Here is an 8,537-nt window from a genome sequence, read left to right on the forward strand (position 1 = left end):
AATTTCTCTCCCTACTTGTGCTGTCAATATTAAAACACATTGATTGCACAGCAAACAAGATAAAAGCGACACACCTAACCGAAGCAACCCATTTAAATTCTCTAAATGCAACTTTATTTCGTAATTCACAACACTTTGTAAAATTGTGTTAAGTCTTTTGTAAACATGGAGTTTTTACAAATCCCTGTTTCAGATTTTCGACTATTCATCAAAGTTTGGGTTGACGTTATGATTGGGAAATGAATCGGATAAGCATGAAGACATGCGTTTACGGTAGTTCTCTTTTTGGAGGAGGTGATTGCCCTGTATGGCCATTTACTCGGTTTCAGATAAACATAGGAGGTGGAGCATGCAGACATATTTGCAATTGGAACTGCCGATTCTTTATTTTGTTTGATAGTCCTATAGAATATAGTTGCATTTTGCCAAGGTCGGTGCCATTAACTTTACCGAAAGCGACATAGCCATTCAGTCGCCCGAGATATAGTCTTAAACTGCAGAACTTGCAATTGTTTCTTTCGACTTGCTGATTCCTGCTTCTTCAAGGGCACGTGTGACAACGTAATTGTGGGATGAGCTACTACTAGCCCTGCGTACGATGCTGTGTGTTCCGCTACAGCTAACCGCCCCGCTGTGGTGAGCGGGGCGGTTAGCTGTAGCGGAACACACAGCATCGTACGCAGGCTAAGCTACTACAAGATCGTGTTGAAATTTTGCATCAATGGCGACGTCATGACTCAAATTATGAAAAAAACCCGCAAAATGCCTTTGCTCAAAACCCTATGGCTTGCCTACGAACCTGACCTAGTCCGACAAAGCTGCACGAAAACAACGTTTTCAACGCCAGCTTTTTCATTTACCGGTGATAACCAAGCCTTGCCATTCCGGGAACGTTACTCGGTTGATCTTCGGCATTGTTCGGCAATGGTCGGTTACCCATAGCTACAGGGTATCATTCATACTCGGATAGACACGATTCAACCGTCGGGGGAAATCGGATGGGGATCGTGACATCGTCATCGTCGCTTGCATCAATGACGGCATCGGAAGATATTTCAATTCACAAAAGGTGAAACAGCCCAAACTGCGGTCAAATTTAATAAGTAGCCATAACTGTCAATTTTACTTGTGGTCAGCTAATCATAAGCTTGCCGCACCGGACGTTGTCAGTTCTTTTCGCGCTGGCTTTGCTCCGAGTCATCTATTTTGCATTGGTCGATCTCTCATTCACATTTTGGAAATGGCATTGTCACTGTGTCAATCGTTCAAGAAGAGCAAGCTTTGAAAATGCGAACACTGACTGCAAAATTAAATATGATCATGGAGGTAACTGCGCGATACGATATTAAATTGTTCAGTACAAAAGACACTGACGTGCGGATAAAGAAACAACGACGGACGTGAAAACTTGAGTAAGTGGAGATTTTTTGGCTATCGGATATGTTGTCGAGTTGATTAATCAGATATCGGCACATGAAAACGGTATCGGGCTCGATACGCTAACAAACCCCTTTGAGTGAACACTACATACGTACTGCCGGAATCAGTAGAAGGGCTTCGTATCTTGGCTAATCTAAAACAGGCAAAACATTTACACTGTAAAGAAGTACCGGGTCGTTTGTTAAAACACGTATTACCACCCGACAAAATCGCTACATTTACGAATCTCTGAGTAGTTTCCAGTCTACCCATCATGGAAAGGAACTGGCGAGTGAACAAAAGAGAATAATCGATCTGGAACAAGCCTTTGTTTATCAGCTAATCCCAATTAACGAGGATCAGTTAGCACCTCCCGGCAACTGAAGAAACCGTACTTGACAGTCCGACGTCATAGGCTAACCTGCCATCACACTAATTTATGTGAATACACAAACTGCCAGGTAGACGGTTCATTTTCTGGCGGAAACGTACTTTTTTCATGAAATTTGAAATAATTGTGACATTAGCCGTCTCCGCAATGCGATTTTCACATCGTAGAAATTTGGATAGGAATCCTAACTGATAAGGGCACAAAAGTAGTTTTAAGGGGTACACCCACCTTCCTTGAGTGATTTTGGTCATTTTTTGTTTTATGATAAATTTTGAATCCGTGTAATATATAGCCTTTGAGTGGACGATAAGTTTGAAATCATAACATACTCGGAAATGTGTTAGATTTTAACAAAAATGAACATTGTGAGCCAGTTCGCGTGCCATCGTTTATCTTATGTCTTAAGGTAGATAATACTAAATTGGTCATTTTTCTGTCAAATTTTCGAAATTCTCAGAGAATACGCCTTGAAATCATGGCCATCATTGAGCTGTGTCGCTCATTCATAATAAGTAATTGTTTCGTGTAATACACGATTTTTAAAATTCAAAACATATGCACGTGGCTATCCCGGTCAAATCGGGGAGCTTTTGTAAACATTGTGGACACATTTGCATTCCTATTTGCATAATTCCCCTTGAATGACACAGCGTTGCGTAATTTACATAGTGACGTTGTTGGGCTTCTCCAAAACCCATGATCACTCCCACCTGTCAACAATAAACCGTAACAATAATGTTTGTTGAAGCACCGTCCCCCACCCAGGAGGGACGGTGGTTGAAGCCTAGTCCAATAAGTCAGTTTTCGACATACGGGAGTGTCTCCGCTCAAACGCATTGCGGCCAAAAACTACCTGTTTTACGGTATGTTTCACGTCTAAGCTTATCCATACCCGATAAGAGACAACTGTTCTCCATCCAACTTAATATTACGACCTCAAAACCCCAAAATACGTCCAATTCTGTTAACATTTTACATGTGAGTCGACATGCAACAAAGTTCACACTCAAAATCTTCGATCCTGCTCTGAATGAAATTAGGGTCGAAAAAACTACCAAAAACCACGACTTTTTCTGGTATATTATGTCGGTCAATACAATGTCTGACATTCAAAAAATGTTCCCAGAATCCCAACCTATGATGCAGAACACCAAATTATTATGTCCGTTTCTGAATATATTTAGCATATCTGCTCAAGTCCGACATCCAAAATTGTACCTACTCCGGACTAATTGGAGCCGAAAAAAACGAACATCTTTTTTGATGCAGTGATTGTGTTTTACACATCGGTCAACCATGGTCAAACTCGGTAAACTTCGCGTTGTAAGCTTATGCACCTTCCTCAATGCATCTGAACGTAATCACGGTGAATAAAGATTACGTTCACGTACCTCACCAAGGGTTTCAGTGTCGTTTTATTTTGGAAATGGTTGCGATGTCATACAATTTGACAGTCGATCGGGCGACATCCCCCACGAACTCTTTTGAACTCCCCCGGATTGTACGCGAAAAAATATGCCGACCGCTCCTCGGACCCTATCGGCAAACGTTGCCAGGGTATTCGTCGATTGTTTTACATTACGTTCGAATGACCTTGCTTTGGTTTGGAATCTCCACCCTCTGACCGGAGCTCAGAGCAATTCAAAAACCTGTTTGTTGAAGGCACGATAAAGTTGCTGCGCTACTTGCCAAAATACGGAAACATCAGTCGGTACCCTCCAAACTTCGTATGATAACCCTAATTATACAAGTAAGTTTAGGCTATACCTCGAAAATACCGATAGTTGTGGTTGGAGGATGAACTAGCCGCTTTGCGGTGCTTGACGGTTCTAGTCATTTATTAGATTACTTCTCACAACTTGTGAACAATAAACATTAGTCCGATGTATCTGGGGAACGTAGGCAAGCTTATATTATGAATTAGGACACGTCCGATCTCAGTAATGACTCATCGTCATTTTTTTTGCCTGGTAAAGCCATTAGCTCTGGCGACGTGCCGAAACAAAGGCTCCAAAAATCGGTAGTTTTCCGTGATTTATTTTATTTATTTATTTTATTTTTCTCGGAACTTTTCTTTGAACAATTGTCATTCCCGATCGACATTATCACTAGGTAATAAAATATGCCTGCGTTTAGGTTAATGCACGTTTAATTATCAAATACCGTCGCGTCGAAGTAACAAAACAGGTTTTTTGCGTTTTTTTCTCGAATTGACGTGGTCTCTATGCAAAGTATAGTCTGACATTCAAACTGACCCCGTCTCAATCAAACTTGGCCTACTTCGAAAATCCAAAAATTACGTCTTTTTCTGATAACACTTTACATGTTCGTCTGCACCTAATGAAGTCCGACATTCAAAATCGATCCGCTCCGAACTAATTGCGACTGACGATAAAAATGTCAGATGACTTTTATGTCTGCATATGCCCAGTGCAGTCTGGCAATCAAAACTGTTCCCGCTTTATACTGTACGGTTTAAAGCATGCAATGAACATTACGTTCCTGTACGTCACCAAAGTTTTCTGCCTTTTTTGTGAGAATGGTTGCGACGTCTTTTTGTTTCGACAGTTGAGCGAGCAACATGCCTCTCAGTAGAAATTAGAAATAATATGCCAATAGTTCGAACTTTTAAAGCGACAAAATATCGCACCGGTGTCTGCTCTGCCCGGTTTGGAAAAGCTTATCGTTATGTAAATTCTATGACGGGTAAAGAGGGAACGTGATACGGGTAACGCACGTAAAGTTTTGCTATATTACATTAGAATGATGCTGTGATTTACAATGTAAACACAATGTTGACCTAGCATTTGTTTTTCAATTTGTACCGGCGCTCTTATAGAGCAGACCACGGTCCCTCTATCACGAACAGTTATATAGAGCAGACATAATTTGTCATTGGCGGACTGCTTATGAAATGAGTCGAAGTCCAGGTCGAAGTAAATCTCGATTGAAAAGTATGCGATATTTCACAGCACAAATTCATGTCAGTATAGCTTGAAAACGATATTGAATAAGGTAATTATACACTTATGCAATAAATTTAAAGAAACCAAAATAGAAAATAATAGAATTATTTCCATGAACTTGAAAAAACTTAAACAACCACGAAAGTGCTTTTTTCGAATCACCAACTGCTTTTTCCTGTTTATAAACTCAATCACGCGGACAAACAGCGTGCTGCTGGGTTGTCTATCATCGTTATTATAGTAGTTCAACGGCCAGTCGCCACCGAAGAACGACGAATGCTCGATTCAACATATCAGAAAACGCGATATTCAACTGTTTGACTGAAGTTCACGTATTTCTTTACTTGTACAAGACTCGAACCTCACGATTTTAGAATGACGCATTCAGTTATAAGCAGTGTGCGAAATTAACGTCGGTCCGACGGTCCGAGACCGACAGATTTCTCGTCGGGCCGAAGGTTTTTGGCAACATGTCGGTCCTTATGACCGACTGAAATTTGGAATAAATGATGAAAATTTCTCCGTCAAGACCTGTATCAGATGCAGATGATGACTGACTCTGAATCATGCGATTCAGACTTGAATGTCATGCACCTATCAATGTTTTCCACCGTGGGAGTGCGGGGCAACAGGGGATATTGATCGCACTTCGTGTCCTGGTAGTGGGGAATTTGATCTCTATGGTACACCAGACCGGGGGTGGTGGGAGTTGACAATGTCGCAACATAGTAATTTTTTGTCTTGCGACTTTTTACATTTACAAAAAGTCTAACCCCTCCGATGGACGCGCATAGCACGGTGCAACTGATTACATTCAGATCAGTATGAATTACGTCCGTGCATGCAGATTCTAGCAATGATGGAATGGATTGATTTTGGTGCAACAATGTGACACAATATTATAATAATACTCGTCTAGAGAGTGTAACCCTGGTAATGTTAGCATATCTGTGTCATATGATAACAACACCCAGTACTACTTCAATAGTTCCACACTTTAAGTGTTCGGAATTTACATGTACACAAATGTACATAATACAGCCCTTCGTTTTATCAAACTGACCTCTTTTCTTTGCTTTGATTTTTCATTGAAGCGTTAAAAACATAAACGGTTCACAGAAGAGTTTAAGACAAAAACCTACTACGAGAACAGTGCTGTTGACTAAACATATTTGGTTTTGAACATGGAGGTATTTGTTTACCTCAAGTTTTGAACAAGGACTAGATGTTACACGACAGCCCAATTGCACTACCTGCAGTCGACAGTCAAGTTCAAGTTTCGCTGCGTTTCGCTGCTAGAACATCTTTCTCGCTTGTTGGTCTTTAACCAAAGTTCACAAGGCCGACTCTTACCACGACATATCGTGATAACATGTGTGCATTTTATAAAACAGACCGACCTTATCATTAACAGTTTTGTCGAGTTGCACTGTCTGTCGTGTATACTCTCAGAGGCCGAGAGTAGGGCTTCAAATTGTTTCGATGTATACCGTTTTACGACAGGCAGGCAAAACTCAGCGTCATCATGGACTGTAGGCCTAAATGTCGCAAAAATTACGTCTTTTAAGATTTTACGGTATCATTAACTGATTGTGTCGATGGTTTTCAGCAGTATCGAGGTCTGTCAAACTTTTCAGAGTCATTTTAATAACTTTACGTCACTGTTCTTATTAATATGCAAAAATTAATATTTGTCCGCATTTTTAGAAATTGAAATTGCGCATGCAAAATCGACGAAAACAAATCTTAGTAGGCGACTGCTAGTGTAACAATGAATAATAAAAGGCATATTCAGGACTCAGAGTACAACCTGCAAAAACGGCCATGTGTGCAACATTGATAAAATTTGTCCGCATTTCAAGCTGTGTGTCCGATGTCGCGCGCGTACAGCTATATTTAGGAACAAACGTGTAACCGTGAACAGCGCTATTGTACACAGCAATGTAGAGAACACCATTCCCCATAGAAAGTTACGATAGAAAAAATTCTCGCTATCATCAGCCACATGTAGCCATGCCAGTGCATGAGCCTGTATTCCCCGGCCCCTGGGTGTTTGACATCATTTTATAGTCCGAGAGTAGGGGATTTGACATGGCTAGGAAAAATGTCAAATTCTCCTGTTAGTTCCGTTGTCTCCCCCCCCCCCCGGTGATGGAAAACATTGATAAATGTGTGCGCATGACCTTGAGGAAGATGAGGGCTGTGATCTTTTTCAGATTCCTGATCATGTAGATGAATATTTCATGATCATTCATTTACACTATTCTGCAATCTATGTGAAAAATAGTCCTTTGGAGTGAATACTTACTGACTCTATTGATAAAAGGATATGAAAAATTAAATATTACAACATTCAAAAGCATAGTATCGGTGGAGAAGTTGACTTTAATGGTCGTTAACAACTGCATTTATTGAGGACCGGCAGTTTTCTGTAAGGACCTGAAGCTTTGGCTTGGTGCAGGTCCTTATGACCTGAAGCTATTTTCTCTTAATTTTTTACATGCCTTTCACAAAAGTAATATAATTATTTCTGTTCAAGGGCGACACGCTTCCTCCATCGATAGTAGTCGATCGCGACCTTTCACAGGTAGCTTGTAACTGCGACCTGTTGATTTTTTACATGATTCCCATATTCAATATGTTTTAATTTGTGATTTACGGCATAGAAATACCTGATGAAGAATTAGTCGATGTCGGGACCTCAAAATAATACTCTAATTAATGGGTGACCATCCTTTGAAGCAGTCTCTTCTACCGCCATGCACTTGATTGACCTTTCTATTTTATATCGGTGGCGTTATTTTCTTATTTACTTCGACGATTTTGAATTTCAATCGTATTTGTGATACAATCATGTAGCGTTCAACAGTAATATTGGGTCAGTACAAACTGAGTACGCTGGGTTTTTAACGCCCAATTTGGCAATAAAGTGAATACGTTTGTCCATTGACGCACATGCATAAATTTCAGCCTTGAGACAGGAAAGTGAACATCCGCGTGGTCCGACAAACGAAACTAGCTATGAAATGGCCACGACGTCGATGGCTCCTGAAATCTTTATCACATGATAGATGTTCTAACAACTACTAAACCGCGATTTGTTATCATAAACAGTAGAGTGGGCTCCCTCTACTGTCTATAGTTGAATTGCGTTAATTTGGGCATCTTTAGAGGGGACGGTGAGAGGGTAATAGAACCAAACTCATGATCTGTGACACAATTTTGTTTACTTTACTATTTTACCATGGGTTTGGTTTGTGTTGATCTGGTTGGTTAGCCGTCCCAGGGCCTGGGAACAGTAGCTGCAGGCTTGTCAAACACTAACTGGTGTCATCAACAGATTAGTCAATTAGGGGCTACTTATCTAACCGGTACACTGTGCCAAAAGTGAGAAATCCATTGAGGATTCTTCTGTATATTGTTCTGGATACTTCAAGAATCCACCAGAATACTAAAATATACATTATGTATGCCAGTGGATTCTGGTGGTCAATGGATTCTGTCGGATACGGAACAGAATCCATTGCTTAATCCATTGCAGGATTCTGCTGGATTCACGTGTTATCCATTATATATGTATTTCAGGATACTACTGGATTCTCTAATTTATAGAGAATCAAGGGACCAGTACTTTTGGCTTGATTGATTACATAATAATGGAAGGGACAGTTGCCGCATATATCCATACTTATTATTCACCAATTTTTACATAATTATCCAACACTGGCTTCGGGGGACCTGGGGTGTGGGGGTGGGTCCTC

The 8,537-nt window shown here is 40.6% G+C and overlaps 1 protein-coding gene across 3 annotated transcripts in view; it reads right to left on the bottom strand.

The window, feature by feature from the left end:
• The window catches only part of LOC139114161 (tripartite motif-containing protein 2-like), an 85,653-nt gene that overhangs the window by 40,908 nt on the left and 36,208 nt on the right, over positions 1–8,537 (bottom strand). The gene's annotated exons all lie outside the window — the stretch shown is intronic.

Source organism: Ptychodera flava, chromosome 16 (assembly GCF_041260155.1).
Source record: "Ptychodera flava strain L36383 chromosome 16, AS_Pfla_20210202, whole genome shotgun sequence".
NCBI classification, from domain to species: Eukaryota; Metazoa; Hemichordata; class Enteropneusta; family Ptychoderidae; genus Ptychodera; species Ptychodera flava.